The sequence below is a fragment of the Sorex araneus genome, chromosome 4 (assembly GCF_027595985.1).
Source record: "Sorex araneus isolate mSorAra2 chromosome 4, mSorAra2.pri, whole genome shotgun sequence".
NCBI lineage: Eukaryota > Metazoa > Chordata > Mammalia > Eulipotyphla > Soricidae > Sorex > Sorex araneus.
Genome location: NC_073305.1, coordinates 140,114,095 through 140,132,147, shown reverse-complemented (window position 1 = coordinate 140,132,147; position 18,053 = coordinate 140,114,095). Strand labels below are relative to the sequence as shown.

The following is an 18,053-nucleotide window of genomic DNA, read 5'->3' as shown; positions in this document are numbered from 1 at the left end:
AGAACATGATGGCTGGAGGAATCAGTCAGGATGGGAGATGCATGCTGAAAGTAGATAATGGAACAAACATGATGACCTCTCAGTGTCTGTGTTGCAAGCCATAATGCCCCAAAGTAGAGAAAGAGTATGGGGAATACTGTCTGCCATGGAGGCAGGGGGAGGGTGGGAAAGGGGTGTATACTGGTGATAATGTTGGTGGGGAATATGCACTGGTGGAGGGATGGGTGTTTGATCATTGTGTGATTGTAACCCAAACATGAAAACTTGTAACTATCTCACGGTGATTCAATAATTATTCACTGTATCACTGTCACTGTCATCCTGTTGCTCATCAATTTGCTCGAGCAGGCACCAGTAATGTCTCCATAATGAGACTTGTTACTGTCTTTGGCATATCAAATATGCCACAAGTAGCTTGCCAGGCTTTGCCTTCTGCGTGGGAAACTCTCAGTAGCTTGCTGGACTCTCTGAGAGGGACAGAGAAATCAAACCTAGGTCGGCCACATGTAAGGCAAACCCCCTATCCACGGTGCTATGTATTATGTATGGTAATAATAGTTAATATTTATTTTCTAATACAATTGAGAAAAAAATCAGTAAAAGTTTCAAGGGTGATACTTTACTGAGTCATAAATAATATATCAGAACTTACTTTACAATAAAATAACAGATTAAAGTGAAACACATTTTTAGCATAAGATATTACTTTGGGCCTGAGCAATATAGCAGATAGGGCTTGCTTTGCAGGCTGCCAACCCTGGTGTGATCCCTAGCACCACCCTGAATGCAGGGTCAGGAGTTAGCTCAGAACACCAGAATGGGGGAGGGAAAAAAGATTTTTTCACTTAATAATTAGCACAAACTCCTTCAACTACTTCTGAAGCCCCTACTATTTATGAGGGGCTCTGCCATATGTGGGGTCAATAGCAGTGAGCAAAGCAGATGCATGGTCTCCCTGCCAGCCGATATCCTAGGTAAAAATAAGATTGAGGTGGGGGTAAGGGTGGTGGAGTAGACAGTCAACAAACACATAGCAGGGCATGAGAAAGATGAGAAAGAGGGAAGACAAAAGCAAGCTGATGGCAGTGCACAGGGCAGGATTGTGTCTTTTGTGCGTGGTATGGGAGGGAAAACTTTTGAGAGAAAGGACCTTTGACTGAGGCCACAGGAAATGAACTCTGCGCCTACCTAGTGACTCGCATCTCAGGAAGAGGAAGTTTGACCGGTAAATGCCCAGACAAGTACTCACTAAGGATTTATGTATTCCTAACCTTCCCCAACCATGGAGACCAATGGGGCTGGAATGGAGGAGGCCTAGGGAAGAGAGAATGGTGTGGCCAGTTGCTTCATCAGACAGGCAGGCGTCTTGTAGATCCCTCCATGCCATTTAAGCATCTTGCTCTAATATGGTAAGCAAGTTTTTTCAGATTGCTTTAATACAAAGAACTCTTGCCAGTGGGCTGCACTTTTAGGTTTGCTTTCAGTTATAAATGGTAAAAATGGGGTGACTTGTTCTTAAACCAAGATGACGAGGGTAATTAATTAATTAATTAAAAAGATTGCCATTCCCTTCCCCTCCCCAGAGTAAACTGCCATAGCCAATCACAGATTTTTTTTTCCCTACTCACTATGTGAAAAGTTTGAACCGGATCCTAAGCCAATGAACCTTTCCAGATGCCTTTTCTTCTACCAACTTGCCTGTCCCACAAATCAAAACTTTCTGTGGTCCCTGCTGCTCCTCACGGAGCCCTAGTGTGCTTATCCCATGTATACTCAGTGCTTTGGGTCTCCTAGGTAATTCTCCCTGCTCAGGACTGCCCCCACCTGAAAGGACCTGAGGGGCAAAGAGCCGAAGGGAAAGTGATCCTTATTATTTCTAGGTCTCTGCTTCTTTATCTGCAAAACTGGGTCTGAGCAGGCACTGCCTACAAAATTCTTGGAGCCCTGAGGTCATTGCTTGTGATCAAAGGGATGTGTTTGATTCTAGAGGAGCCATTGTTCTGATAGAAGAAAGGGAAACTGAACAGGACACTTATCAGCTGTAAGGATTCTAAAGAAGTCTTCATTGGGAGATTTATCATTAAAATAGGCATGTTTTAACTCCAAATAATAATAGTGAGTTTTTCTTGTTGAAATATTGAATGTAATCAAAGTAAAGTGAAAGTAAAGTGAAACTTATCAGTTACACAGGTGGGGTGGGGGGCTGGGGAGGTGGAGGGTGGGGGGAGGTATACTGTGAATCTTGGTGATGTAATATGTGCACTGGTGAAGGGATGGGTGTTCGAGCATTGCATAACTGGGACTTAAACCTGAAAGCTTTGTAACTTTCCACATGGTGATTCAATAAAAGAATAAAATTTAAATAAATAAATAAAAATAAAAAATAAAATAAATAAAGCTCATGCATGACTTTATAAGGGAAAGAAAATTATGTTATCAGTCTTCCCAACAGCAGTAATTCATGGCAAATGAAAATAAAGCAGCACTGTAAAAATAATAATAATAATAATAATAAAATAGGCATGTGGGTAAAGGGGCTGTTTTGATGAATAAGATAAATAAACAACTAGGAATATCCAAGCCAAACACTTAAGATCTCCACCATCAGCTGGGATTAAGAAGCAATATTTCAACTCTATGTAGAGTCAAGATTAACAGGAAGGGTTTGGGGTGTCTGGGACTAACAGGACAAGCTGAAGAGCATGGAAACTACAAAAGCAGATCTCTGTTAACAAAACTAAAATCCAACAGGTCAAGACAAGACAGAAGTTTTGAAATAATAATTCAAAGCACAAGCTGGAAGTCCTAGCAGCAAAGACTATAGAATATAGAATCTTCTTCATCCCTCCTGGCTTAGAAGGGAACTGACTGGGTCAAGGGGCGTACCACTGGGATTTGAACCTGCATTTGGGAGCTTGAACCACAGTGAGTAAGTGTGTAGAGGCAAAGGCCTAAGGGAATTCCAACCCCTCTCACCTTGAACTCTCGGCAAAATCCACTTTGGCTTCTGGATTTCCTTGGGCTGCAAGATGAAAATCTAAGAGATGAGAGCAGCAAATAGTGAAGTTGCTCAAGGGTTACAAACTCTTCTCTCTTTAAATAATAGCTTCATTCAGGTAGTCACAGATTTCTGAATTATCTAAATTTTTGCTTTCATCTATATTCAAGTGAATAATGATGTCCTTGAAAGCTTAAAATTCTGGAGTCAAAAGTAAATTAAAGATATAGGCCTGGGTAGTAGTAGAGCACATATCTCACATGAATGAGATCTTAGATCCAATTCCTGGCACCCTCCTCCCCTCAAAAAAAAAAAGGAAGAAAAGAAATGAAGTAAAGGAAATAGAAGTTCTGGTAACACTGAAGGATTTGGAGAGGCATCCAATATGTGCAGGTATACACACTGAAAGAAGCCCGGTAGTGCTAAGATGGGATCTCTGTCTTTAAAACACAAAATGAAATGTGTATGAATATTAAGAATTAAAACTTCTTTTTTATTTTTAATAAATCAAGGAACAAATTTCAACTAGCCAGCTTCCAGTGAACTTCGCCACAATAAAGAGATTATAAGAGTAGAGCTAAATGTGTTGAATTGTGGAAGAATGACCTTACAAACACTGGCCCAAGAGCTATGTTTTTCTATTATAATTTATAGTTTGTGAAGTGTTGATATAATTTTCTGCATTTTACATAATTTGGCTCTAAGTATCTTCTTTCAAAGAGGCTTTGAATATATTGGAATTCATTGAGCAAATACTTATTCTGAAGCAAATGGTTATTCACCTACTTATTGCTTCCTGAGAAAGGTTGTACTAGTTCATTGCGACAACTGGAATTCTGTCCACCAGAAAGCTAATCAACAAGATGGCTAGTTATATTTATGAGTATTTCTTTTAGAGGCATTTAGTTTCAATCCCACAGATGGTAGCTGCAGTCCATTAGTTTCGGAGCCAAGCTTTTCCGTGTCCTGTTGTACTTAGCAAGATTGCTATTGCAGCAACACAATTATTCCAAATTCACTGAGACTCAGCGGGGCTAAAACAAAGCTATGTCATAACAATTTAATCCCAGCTCACCTTCCCCTTTCCTGGATAAACAATCAAACACCTGCTGAATTCTGTTTCACATAATGAGAATATCTGAGCAGCAAAGATCAAAGAACACTGACATTTGATCTTAAAACCAATACAGTAGAACCCCATAATAGGAATGATTTTTATTACATGGTTTCAGATAGCTATCCTGGGGGTCAAATCTTGTTGCCCAAAATAAACAATACCAAGAGATCCTGTCTTGACATGGTTAATTTATAAAGCCTACACACTTCATCATCAACATTTTGGGTGCTCCATTCTATCAGCATTAGCCTTTACTTGAATGACTTGGAAATGGTCACTTAAAATTTACAGTTTCAAGAGAATAGGGATTTAAATGACTTGGAAATGATCACAAAAAAATTTACAGTAGCAAGAGAATAGGGGTTTGAGTGTCTTGAAAATGACCACTTAAAATTTATGGTAGCAAGAGAATAGGAGGTTTATGTTTTCATATATATAAATTATGTTTATATATATATAATCCTTTTTAAGGGGCTGGAGTGATAGCACAGTAAGTAGGGCATTTGCCTTGCATGTGGCCGACCCGGGTTCGATTCCCAGCATCCCATATGGTCCCCCAAGCACCGCCAGGAGCAATTCCTGAGTGCAGAGCCAGGAGTAACCCCTGTGTAATGCCAGGTGTGACCCAAAAATAAATAAATAAATAAATCATTTTTAAAAATGGTTTACAAACTCAAGATTAAATAATACTAAGTATGTTTATATTCCTAGTTATGCTATATTTCCCAACAAGGAGAACAAGAAAAATGACTTGGGTTTTTTAAATGTCCAAAATACAAGTTTCTATGTAATTCACTTAAGACATCCTAGTTATCATTTTGGTTTTCCTTCCTCCTGTCTTAGTAAATAAATGTGACCATAAATGACAATGATTTTATGGGTTTTACTGTAATTACTAAATATATCTCCTATGCTTAGGTGTTAGTTCCTTAGGTGGGTTTCTTTAAAAATAATGTCTGCTACAAAATGTAAGTCCTCTTTACCCTTTGCCACTGTACCCAAATAGCATGTGAACCCCCATTTTCTTCATAAAAGCACTACTGGATGAAAATGAAATAAGCCTTTCTCCTCTAGTCCACCCTATGAAGGTCTAATTGTAGTAGCTTTCCCCAAGTTGTCTGTTCTGTAAAGGTCACTTGTATAATGTCTTACATATGAAGTAAATATTTTGATGTACCTGTCAAAAGGGCAGCTCAGTCTTTATACCTTTGCTTGTGAGAGTGTCTGTCTCTGAAGTCTTTAAAAAGGAGAACTGAACAAAAGTCACTCTGTACTCTGTGCAACAGGAGCTTAATGGAGCTTAATGGTGTTTTTAAGTTGAGTTATGTGGATCTAGGCTATGTGACATCGAGATCTGTATAAATACCATGGTGTGCACAAATCAGAGTATAAGGTTATAACAAACTCCACAGGACATCCAAGGCACTTAATTGTATTGGATGTGTCACTAAATTAATTCTATTTAGGTAACAATAATGAGCAAAAGTCTAGTTTTCAGCAAGAGTACTTAATGGCAGCCAAGAAAAACATAATTAGCCATTCCCAATAGAATACAGATTCTCATATCTAAAAGGAACACTAGGCCAACAGTGCCAGAGCATCCTCCTGGCACAAATAGTCTCATTTCTCTTTTAGCTGACATGTTAATCTAACCAGCAAAATGGTGTTGCATTTTAACCCTGTCTCTTCTTAATATTGGAGGGTAGAGAATAATCAGGATTTTGAACATCAGCTTATTTTTGTTTTATCTAATTTATGACTGCCTTCGTACCCTTCATGTAGGTTTCCATCCCCCCTTATTTTCATGACTGAAACTGCCCATACTCCCACCCATGGTAGAGCAGAAAAGAACACAGTCAACTCTCCTTTTAGCATACCCATCATTTCAGCTCATATTCTGGTAAAGACAACTCAGACATATAAACACATCTATGGCAAGAAAGGGTGGAAAATATAGTCTTTGGTGTTCCTTGTTCAATTTTGTACCTCTGAGAAGGCAAATATCTGCACTCAAATTTCTACCCAGTCATTGCACCCAGCACAAAGTCATAATGCACCTTTTCCATTAAAAACAGCAATTGCTCCTAGGTTTTGATGACCTATAAACAGCGAAATTGTTTGACTTTACCCACGTGCCCCCAGGACAACTATAATAAAAATTCCAATGCATAAAATATGCAATAGGAAACATCACAATAGGAAACATGCCAGAGATGAAATTCTCAGGAGCTACAGATTTCTTTTTATGTCACAATTCCTGAATTTCCCCTTTAATTAGGTCTTTCTTGCCCGTTAAAGACCCACTAAAGCCACATTTGAGTTGGGATGGAGAGACAATGTCTTTGGGTGCTTACTTTTGAATGATTGTAGTTTTTTTTTGGGGGGACCTGACCTCTACTTTCTTTAATAACATGATTTTATCAAAGTTTAGTAAGATTATGGAACTGGGGTTACAACTCAGTGATAGTGACAGTGCCTTGCATGTGTGAGGTCCTGAGTTCAATCTCTGGCACTGTAAAAAAGTTTTTAATTATATATGCATATATATTAATATTACAGCAGACTGTACTGTAAATAAATTACTTTGTTGTTGTTTTAAGCAGCAGTTAACTATACTCACACATTGCTGTCTGATTTTCATTGCTATATTAAACATTTTATTTAGCCAAATATGTGGCAGGTCACTAGAATAAGGAAATTGTTTTCTGTAAAATAGTCTTTCTTATTGTTGGGTTTTATGGCTTTGTTTTGTTTTGTTTTGTTTTGTTTTGCAGGGGGTGGGGGCTGATGTTAGGTCACCCGCTGTATGCTCAGGACTTACTCTTGGCTCTGTTCTCGGGGATCACTCCCAGAAGTGCTTAGGTGGGTAAGGGATCACATATGGTGCCAGAGTTCAACTTATTACAGTCATGTACAAGACAAATACCTTATACTATCTCTCTGCCCCTATAAAGTATCTTCAAAAAAATAAATACGTGCAGGAGAGACTAGGTTGGGTTATCTTTGTCAATCAATGTTGGTGGACATTCTGGAAGCAATGTTTCTAACTCAGATAACTTCCATTAAAAATGAGACATTGGACACATTTTGTTAATCATTATCCAGTAATAATTCACTGTTTATTAATAATAAATAATAATTTAATAATTTATCATGTACTTCAATGCAACCTTTGGAAGATATACCTGCCTTTTAGCTCTTGCTTGGTTTAAAGATGGTAAGACATAATGGTGACAGCACAGATAAGCTTGCTTTCCACAAATTGTTATAATTCAGCTGAAGTAGGTACAGCATTGTCAGGAAATGGTCAGACCTGTGCAGGAGACTATGGCCTGGTGTTTTTCAACCTATTGTTGCAGAGTGAGGCCCTTCTCTTGGCACAGTCATGAAAGTGATATTTGCTCTCACCTGCCTGTCCCCAAGTCTGAATTGTCACTCTGCAGCTGCTATATTTGTTTCTGTTGGTGTACTTGACCCTTCCTGTTCTTTAATATTTGGTCTTTTCTATTTCAGTGTCAGTGATTTGACACCTTGCCTATTCTCAGAGCCTACCATGGTCACTCTCTCCAATTCCCCTCCTTCTAATCAAGCATGTTCTAGACTTTCTTCTGAGCATTTTTGTCTCTCCTACCCTCTCACTTGGGAATCTGCCTTTCTAGCATTTCATATTAATTGTCCCTTAAATCAGGGCCCAGAGTGACCTTAAATAATACCTAAAATAAAACTTGAGGCACAATAACTCATTTTTTAAAGGAATCTTCCATAATAAACTCTTAGTAGGTGAATAAAGCTAAATTCACAATTGGCTTTATTTTGTTTCAGTCAAGCATACTTAGTGTGATATAGGACTGGAACTGTGTGATATAAGACTAGAAATTGCTGTCAGAACCAACCTAGAAGTGAGAGCAAGCCTTGGGTCCAGAACATGAATGACTAGAGATGGAACATAAGAACCTAATTTGTATAAAAAAAGTAGGAGGTCGTTTTTGAGGCTGTAATTTTGAAGATAAAAAAGGAGGCAGGCCAAAAAATATGAATCAAGTGATGATCAAAAGCAACAGAGGGTAGAAGTGCTGAGGGGAAGAAAAGGCCCCAAGTGTGTGATTTCCACATCAGTAGAGCATGTTTAAAGGACCAAGGCACTAGAGCCACAGATGAACCTTCACTGGTCCTGACAGGGAGCAGAACACTGGGCCTTGGAGACTCAAACATTTCTAAGTATGTGTAATATAGTAGGCACAGGCTCAGAAGCTGTTCTGATGTTGTTTCTTTAATTCCAATCCCACATTGAACTAGGTATCCACTCATCGTTCCACAGATGCGGACTGTGAGATATGATTTGGATCACATAGCTATATTTCTTCTGTCAGACCTAAGATTTGTGCACAGATTTATCTGTTCTCACGTCTGTCTTTTCCATCTAGCAGGAGTTAAAGCATGTTTAAAACAGTCTTTCCCTATTCTGGATCTGGCACCTCTGGTTTCTCTATCTCTGCTTCTGTCCTGTACAGGCAGAGAAGCAAGGACAGTGTCTGTTCACGAAGATCTCTCATCACTAACTGGTCTTGTTGAGGGAAGATGATAAGAAAGCTTCATTTTTGTCCCTCATACCAAATATTCTTGCAATTTAGCAAAGATAGTCCCAAATCTATAACTGATTTTTCTTTTGTGACGTGAGCAAAAAGCTGCCATCAGACTTTGATTTTCTTTTGAAGTCTCCATCTTTGAATAGTGACTGGTGGGAAATCCAGCTAATGTAGTGATTTTATTAGACGTTTTGGTCTCAAGTCATCCATTATACCCTGCCTATGTTTGGGAACTCTGTGTGCTTTTCTTTGCATAATGCAACACAGAGAGTCTTGCAGCCTAAAATTACAAGACAGCAGTTTTGCTGATAGTCAAATCATCAATCATGTCAGGAGTAGTTGGTGCCAGTCAGCATAGAGGATGGTGCACATATTGCCTCTGGGAATGACTCAGTGCCTTGGCATGGATGGCCCACTCCAATACCAGAATGGTGACAACTCTGCATACCTAATAGACTCCTATTCTTCCACGGACAGAGAGAAAGCTCCTAAGAGAAACACAAAATAACCTATGATGGGAATTAGAAGTGCAAAATCTACAATGATTATGCACAGTGATTTCCCTATGTGTCATTATAACAATCGCTGTTGTTCCCTCAGACACTTAAAGCACTGCCTATGACGTGCAGGGTGCTGGTCTATTTATTTTATGGGTATGTGCTCATTTACAGTCTTATAAAGTAGGAACCATTAGTGTGCCTGTTTTAGTGATGAAAAAACTATGGCTTAGACGAGGGCTTCTTCAAATTTTCCTATTCACAGCACCTATTTACGTGAGAAATTCATATGCAACTCCCTACATGAAATTGTCTGTTGATAAAAATATCATAAATTTATTTTGCAACAAAATTTCCCTGAACCCTCCACACATACATGTAATTTAATTAAATGACCACAAAGAGGATCAGAACCCATAGTTCAAGAAGCCAGAGACAAGACCGCTGACATTTTCCCCCAAGCCACTTAGCTAGTGAAAAGCAGCTCCTAAAATTGTGCTTTGTATTTGAAGATGTCTAATGGTAGGGTACAAGTAATGAGTGACAAGCACCTTGGAGTTAGTAAAGGTAGCAGCAAGGCCTTAGGAAACTCACACACAAAACTTTCTGCTTTCGTCTCTGTACCAAGCCACCACTTGGATATCTGTCTCTTCCTTCAAAACTCTCTGTGCATTTATTTAGATGATACTTCTGTGAAAATGAGGCAGGAAAGGGTGAGTAAAGAACCTTTTACCTAAAAAGTGTGAAGAAAAAGACACATACTATGCAATGCTCATATCCTCCCCTTCCTGACCTTCCAGAAAAGTACATATATAGAAGAAAGTCGTGACAAAACTATTCATGTATAAAGAATAAAAAGCCTAAGCAAATTAAATGCTGTTTTATTTGCCTTTGTTTTAATGTGCTATTTTAGTCCCTCCTCTCTCTGAGTCCTTGAAAATTTTAATATGCCGAACACTTTTCTGAAATGGCATTTACTATCATGTGGCTTTATCTGAAAGGACAATAAAATGATTATATTTATGAGCAGGATAGTTGTTCATCCTGCATTTTTCATTTCTCAAAAATTGCCCCAATTAAAGTATGCCTGAGCCACAGGTTTGCTTGCTTCCCCTGCCCTCTCGCTGTCACCAAAGTCTTCACTCCTACCTGCCACATCACCCCTGTGCATGCACCTCCATATGGCTGCAGTCAGTCTCCACAGGAAAGGAGACAAAGGCATGAAAAAATTGTGGACAAAAGTGTGATAAAGATAAGGAAAGTCGGAGACTTTTCTTTTTGATGTTTCTTTGTTTTATCAATTCCTTTCATAGATTTATTGACCTTAAGATACTATTGTAGCAAGGGCTTTTCATATCTTTTTTTTAACTGAGTGTAGTGACACAATGAATGTAAGAGGCACACATCTCACATAATCTTCCAAGAATTCAAAGGCAGAGGTCATTATCCTTGAAATAATCACAGTGATGTCCCAAGTTTTTTTTAAAAAAAAAATTAAAGGCAAAAGGAAGGGAGTACAAGATTTGAAATGTTAAAGGTCAGGGCAGTATTTTGTGAGAAAAAAAAGAGACCAAGTGGAAATCAGTAAGTGTTATGAATACTATGGCACACGGACTAGTAAATGAAAAGAAAAAAATGTGGGATCCAAAATGAAGCCTGGAAAAAGTCTCTTTATTCACATGGCATTAGGATCTGACACTCAAAAGAACATTCTGATAGTTGTCAGGATAGCAATCCTGTGTACGAAGCAACACATAAACTGTGGCCTTAGAGTTTCCAGAGGTCAAAGTGCTGAGGATACTTGCAGTCCCTCCCCATGACTGAGTCAGTCACTATGGGGTAGAGAGGTCAAGCTCACCTTTTCAGTGTCACCTTCCAAATACCCTCTGCTACCTTGACACCGTCCACCAGAGTTTCGTGCATTTGGTATTGTGTGTATTGTTAAACTGAAAATTAAAACTGCCATGCTGGAATGGCTGGGGCACATTTATAATTTATCACCTTCTTTTAATGTTAAAAAGAACAGCTAGGAAATGCAGCTTAGCTCTCACCCACAAACTCTCTGCACTGCATAAAGCATACTTGAGCCTCGTAGGACAGATATACTGCACACATTTAGCATATTTATTTCCCCCCTTATGGAACTTTTTCTTATCCCTGGTATGCTTAACTTTAAATATATTCAGAGGCTATAAATATTACATAGAATTTTGAGATCTGAAAAATAACTTCATCACTGATTTACTGAAATGCTGGAGAACAAGTTTAGTATCTATATTTACATGATAAAAATTTTCAGTTAATACACCAGGCTGTTTTTAGCTCTTTATGGAAGTGCAGTGATTACATTTCAATCCTTGAGTGAAAAGGGAGAAAAGAGAAGCAGCTTAGAATGATCCTACTTTCTGTTCTTGGTTGCTGGCAGTGGAGATTCACTGAGATTGTGGAGGCAGGAAAAGATGCAGGTTTCCAGTAGTAAAGTTGATGAGTACAATTTAATGAGGTGCTGAAGTCCAATTTTTTTGTCCTTCTAGGATGAAAATCACAGATAGCACATCCATTTTTAAAATCTCATTTTCTTCCCCATGTGAATAAAACTAATAGCTTCAATTTATTACTTGATTTGTTGCAGAAATTGTTGCTCTCCTTGTCTTATTTCTTATAAAAACGTTGTGAGCATTTTTCTCCATTTTACAAATGAGGACATTGAAGCAGAGCTGGATTAATTAACATGCTGAAATCACACAATTGAAATCACACAATTGCTAACTGCAAAGAGTTCTCTGGCTCCTAAGCCTACACCTCTATCCAATACTTTTTCCCATGTGGAGAACTGCTACTAACTTTGGCTACGAAAGAGTCACACCAGGACAGGAATAATAGTGCAGTGGATAGGGACTTGCATATGGCCAACCTGGGTTCAATCCCCAGCATCCCATATGATCCCCACAGCCGCCAGGAGTGATTCCTGAGTGCAGAGCCAGGAGTAACCCCTGAGAACCACTGAGTGTGGCCCTAAAACTGAATATCACTGTATCACTGTCATCCCATTGCTCATCGATTTGCTCGAGTGGACACCAGTAACGTCTCCATTGTGAGACTTGTTGTTACTGTTTTTGGTATGTCGAATACACCACAAGTAGCTTGTCAGGCTCTGCCATGGGGATGAGATACTCTTGGTAGCTTGCCAGGCTCTCCGAAAGAAGCAGAGGAATCGAACACAGGTTGGCTGCATGCAAGGCAAACGCCTTCCTTGCTGTGCTATCGCTCCAGCTCAAAATCAAATTTAAAAAAAAAAGTCATACTTCTCTCTAATGGTTGAATTTCAGAGCAGCCCACCTTTCTAGCCTCTTTCCCCCATACTTCTAATTGTGCTCCTCTAGCCAAAGTGCTCTTTCTCTTGCCCTTGAAGCATATCTGAATGTGATTCTATTGCCCTTAATTGGGACTTAGCCAAAGGGATGTGGGACTAGAATCAGCAGCATCTTTAAATGGATAGACATGAAGAGTATCATGCTAAGTGAAATGAATTAGAAAAAGGACAGACATAGAAGGACTGCACTCATTTGTGGAGTATAGAATAGCATCACATGAGGCTGATACCCAAGGACAATAGATACAAGGTCCAGGAAGATTGCCCCATAGCTGGAAGCCTGCTTCATGAGCGGAGGAGAGAACGCAGATGGAATAGAGAAGGAATCACTAAGAAAATGATGGCTGGAGGAATCAGTCAGGATGGGAGATGCGTGCCAAGTAGATAACGGACCAAACATGATGACCTCTCAGTGTCTGTGTTGCAAGCCATAATGCCCAAAAGTAGAGAGAGAGTATGGGGAATATTGTCTGTCATGGAGGTAGGGGGAGGGTGTGAATGTGGGGGAGGGGGTATACTGGGGATATTGGTGGTGGGGAATGTGCACTGGTGGAGGGATAGGTGTTTGATCATTGTGTGATTGTAACCCAAACATGAAAGCTTGTGACTATCTCACAGTGATTTAAAACCAAGCTCCTGGAAGACATCTTATAGCCTAGTTCTCTCAGAGCTAGCTACCAAGCTACCAAGAGTTTCCTGACCACATGGGAGAGTCTCACAAACTCCCCATGGTGTATCCATATGCCAAAACCAGTAACAATGCTGGGTCTTATTCCCCTGACCCTGAAAGAGCCTCCAATGCGGCATCGTTGGGAAGGATGAATAAAGAGAGGCTTCTAAAATCTCAGGGCTAGGACAAATGGAGATGTTACTGAGACCGCTCAAGAAATTAAACGATCAACAGGATGATGATGATGATTATGATTTCACAGTGATTCAATAAAAAATTTTTTTAAAAAGTATCATCAGCATCAGGTGCCTTTCAAATCTTCATTCACTTTACAAGTCTTTTAAAACATTGTAACAGACAAAAGTGGCCTACCTTGGAGGTTTTTCTTATTTATTTAAAAAGTGCAAAGATCTCAAATTTTGCCAGTCATATACAATCTCCTTTCTTCTGGAATTTTTCACAGTTATTATTACTTCATTCAAATAGTCTATTTAACCTTAAATGTATTTATTATAAAGAGAAATATCTATCACTATTGCAAGTGTAAAACCAGTGTCACTTTGCATAAATTGAAGTTCATCACAAAAAAATTCAACAAAACAAAGCAAAATTCTAGTCAACTATTGCCAGATCTGTTTGAAATTGATAGCCTAGCTGGATCTTTATTGTGATGCATATTAGACATCATTTGAGAAATTGCTGGAGACTTTGTAGTGTCAAACCAATATTCTTCTCTGGAATAAATAGAAGAATTTAAAAAGGAATTAGAAAGAAATAACTTTTGCTCCAGTAATTCAGTGTTATGTAATGCCAGATCTGTGTATTACATCTCTTGCATGCCTATTACTATTTACCTATAACTTGGAAAATTCTGTTCTTATCTATTTCCCACATTTTACTAGAAGATAAACTAAGACCCAGAAAAGTAAAAGAGTTGTTCAGAGTCATGAAGTTGCTACCTAGCATTTAGTAAATATTAGAAGAATGGAAGAGTCCTTTGAATTTTAAAATCAAATCTCTCATGACTTTTGGTTATACTGCCATGCCAGTACAATCAAAACCCAATTGATCTCTTGACTCTCAGCAGTGTTGTTGTATATTATGCTACAAACTAAAGATGACACATTAATGGTACTTAAAAGAGCATAGGGTAGATACTACAACAAGTCCAAGTTCTACAAGGAAATAAATACCACAAAGTTGGAAACCTAAGTCATACTATGTATTAGTGTGAATCTTTGAATGGACAGACTCTTGTCTACTTCTTTTGATTCCCCCACTGAGATCAACTACTTTGGGGGCCCTTGCTGTTATATATCTGGTACTAGCCATATAGAGAAAAATAAAAAATGATTGGAATTACTTATGCTGAATTTTCCAGAAGAAATAGTGTACAAAGGACTACTCTGCCTTCCTCACTTTTTAAAATATCTTTTCTCTTTTTGGTGGGCAGTGGTGTAACACTGATAATTCTTGTCATTCACTGGGAAAAGATTGAAATTCTAAACTCTGCTTAAATCTCATCTACACTTTCTACCATTTGTAAACTAACTTTAATGCACCCAAGTTAACCTAAACTGCTCTACACCAAATCTGGCAGATAGTTAAAACTAAAAGCTATTGGAATGACTACTATTGGAATGACAGAATAAATGCTTCGAAGGAAGTGAATGAAAGAGATCCAGACAGCATAATGGACGTGAATCTGGAGGCAAATACTGCTCTTGAGAGTGTGCTCCCCACCATCATGTTTGGTATCGAATACAGCCTTGTTCTCAATTCTAAGAATGGACTTCAGGAAATTATTTCCTTAAATTTCTTCTCTAGTTATTTACTGGAAGAGCAAGTGATGGATTAGGTCTGAAGAACTGTGAAGTGTGGGTTTTTTTTTTTTTTGGTTATTTGACCTCAAAAGGGGTAACAGAGAAAAATGCTAAGTTAAAATTATGTAAAATATAATTACATGGCTACCTGCCTATTCTAATCCACCTCTGGTTTCTGCTTCTAAGTTTTACCTAAATTTCAACGTCAAGGCTTCTGCCCCCACTAACATCTGATCATTTTAAGCAGTACTGGTTCTAGCAGCAGTAACAGACAAGATATATTAGCCCAACTACATTTTATTTCTAACTGTGCTATTAATATACAAGCCACCTTTGTCTTGTATAGTTTGAAGCGTTATGGAAATCTGAATAGTGAATTTATGAAGAGAATTTTTTATTCAATAGTGGAGGACAATATACTGCTCTAAGAAACCAATGACTTAACCTGTCCTCAGTGCCTCAAATATATTATAACATATGCTCAGTCAGTACTTCTGAAATGATGAATGAGTAAGCATGATGGTGGGTTTAGGCGTCAAAAGGTGGATGTTACCTCTGTTAACTACCACTTACTACTGGCACAACATTACGCAGTGCACCCAGATCTCTGAGCCTCTGTTTTACGTCTATAAAATACCCATGCTATTTTAAGATTAAAGATGAAGCATTGGGTGATAATATAGTATAGTACCTGACCCCACAGGAGGAATTTAAAAAATGATCTTATGCACATCTGTTTTCTCTGCTGATTATTTGAGTGCATTCAGAAAGTTCAAAAATCCCTTTTCCCTCAAAGATTCGAGTATATTTTAGTCATTGGTGCCACTGATAGCACATATAGAATAGATATAGAAAGCTAACAGAAGAGATAGTGTTGGGGAAAAAGTAATATGAGAGAAATAAAATAGGAATGAAAAAAGTTTAATAGAAAAGACAAAGAAAAGAAGCTAAGTGGAGGAGAAAAATAACATGCCAACTATTTCTACTTCCATTTTTCACAGTTGAAAGAAAGGGCTTCCTCCCTCTTCCTTCTCTTTCCTTACAGCACTCACTAAACTTGGTCAGAGAGAACATGAGGACTAAAAAGAGTCACTTGGAAAACCTTTTTAGTTCCTTCCATAGTTTTCTGTGTCACTTTGTCTTACTATTTCTTATCAATAGTTATAGAGCAATATCAAATCCAACCGAGTATTTGACCATGAAATACTAAACCATTTCATCATAGGCTATGGAAGTTCTTGTCTCTGTGACTCCATAGCTGCATATTTTTCTTACTACTTTGACCAAAGCAAGTTGTTTTCTCATATGCAATGACAATTTTCTAGAAGCCCAAGAGTTAAGGCCTGCATACCATTACGTTTGTATTTTGGAACTATAAATGGAGTGTGTGAGATGAGAGGGAGAAAATGGAAATAGTTTTCATTAAGGAAGAAAATATCTTTTCCAGATAACCTATTCAAGAAGAGATAATTCTCAAGTTTCTACTTTAGATACTGCCATTATCTGGAAAGTCATTGAAGTAAGATTGCTATGATGCATTAGATTGTCATATCCATTTAGGAAAAAAATACCTTGGTAATAGTGCCTTAGCAGAATACATTATGTTCTCCGAATGAATAAGACCAAGAAGGCAAAACATTGAAGAATAATATTCTCTCCAAAAGTAATGCTTCATAAAAACACCAAGACTTTTGGCACTCCATAAATATCACTTTTGTAACCATTATAATTCCAAGAACCAAACTGAAGCCAGAAAGATATAGATCTCAATATGAAAAATGCCCTCATGCCTTATTCAGTGAAAATGTCCAGAATGATTTTAGTACTTGGATTATGCAAATAGAATGAGGAATTTTCTACAGTGACCTCCTCTTGAACTAAACAAAGCTTTTAAATTGCCATAAATTCCTTGAATTGTAGTCTATGCCAAAACCATAAAATAAGGGCAGCCTATCGCAGTTGCCAAATAAATGAACAAACAAAACTGGCCCCTTCAGAAGAAGTTGAAAGATTTCAATTTAATGTGCAATTCAATTCAATCCAACAAATATGTGCGAAAATTTGTGTATGAGGTGTTAAGAGACATGTGAGGAAATATAGGAACACAACAGCTACTTCAGCAATTGTGTTACAAGGCAGGATTTGCTCATTACACCAAAATAAATTGAGTGCCTACTGTGTTTTAGGCTCTTTCTCTAGTGCTGAAAATAAAACAAAGAAAAGAACGTAGCTTTTTTCATATAAAATTCTAAAACTTGGTGTATTAGAGTAATGAGTGATAGGAGAAAAACAAACCACAAGGGGTGAGGGGTGTTGACTCTGGTGACCCTATAGGTCAATCAAATAAAGACTTTAGGAGTGTAAGTACCTGACCTGGATTTGATCCCTGGTGCTTCAAAATGGTCCCTTGACCCCTTTTAGGAGTTACTCCTGAGCACAGAGTCAGGAATCATCCCTGAGCAACACCAGGTGTGTCCTAAAAAAAAAAAAAAAAATTAAAACAAAGACCTAAAGGAGATAAAAGAGTAAGTCTTTGAAATATGTGGGGAAGATCATATGATATGAGGCAAATAATAACCTTTCATCCTTGGGAAATCTTTTTTTTTTAATTTTTATTTTATTGAATCACCGTGAAAAAACTACAAAGCTTTCAGGTTTAAGTCTCAGTCATATAATGAGTAAACCCCCATCCCTTCACCCGTGCACATGTTCCACCACCAAGAACCCCAATATACCCCCATCCCACCCACCCCCCACCTAAGTAGCTAATGATCTTCACTTTATTCTCTCTATACTTTGAATACATTCAATATTTCAATAGAGAACTCACTATTATTGTCTGGAATTTTCCCCCAACAATCAGGCCTGCTGAAAAGGCGTCATTTAATAATTTATTTTCATTGCTGAGAATGAAGACTCTATGAGCTCGCAGTTTTAGATTTCTGATATTTTAGCTCAGTTCACAGTCTAGATGCATTTCTGTAAGAAG

At 38.1% G+C, this 18,053-nt stretch overlaps 1 protein-coding gene across 5 annotated transcripts in view; it reads left to right on the top strand.

Annotated features, from left to right (window-relative positions):
* HS3ST5 (heparan sulfate-glucosamine 3-sulfotransferase 5) overlaps positions 1 to 18,053 on the top strand; it is a 330,509-nt gene that overhangs the window by 226,988 nt on the left and 85,468 nt on the right. The gene's annotated exons all lie outside the window — the stretch shown is intronic.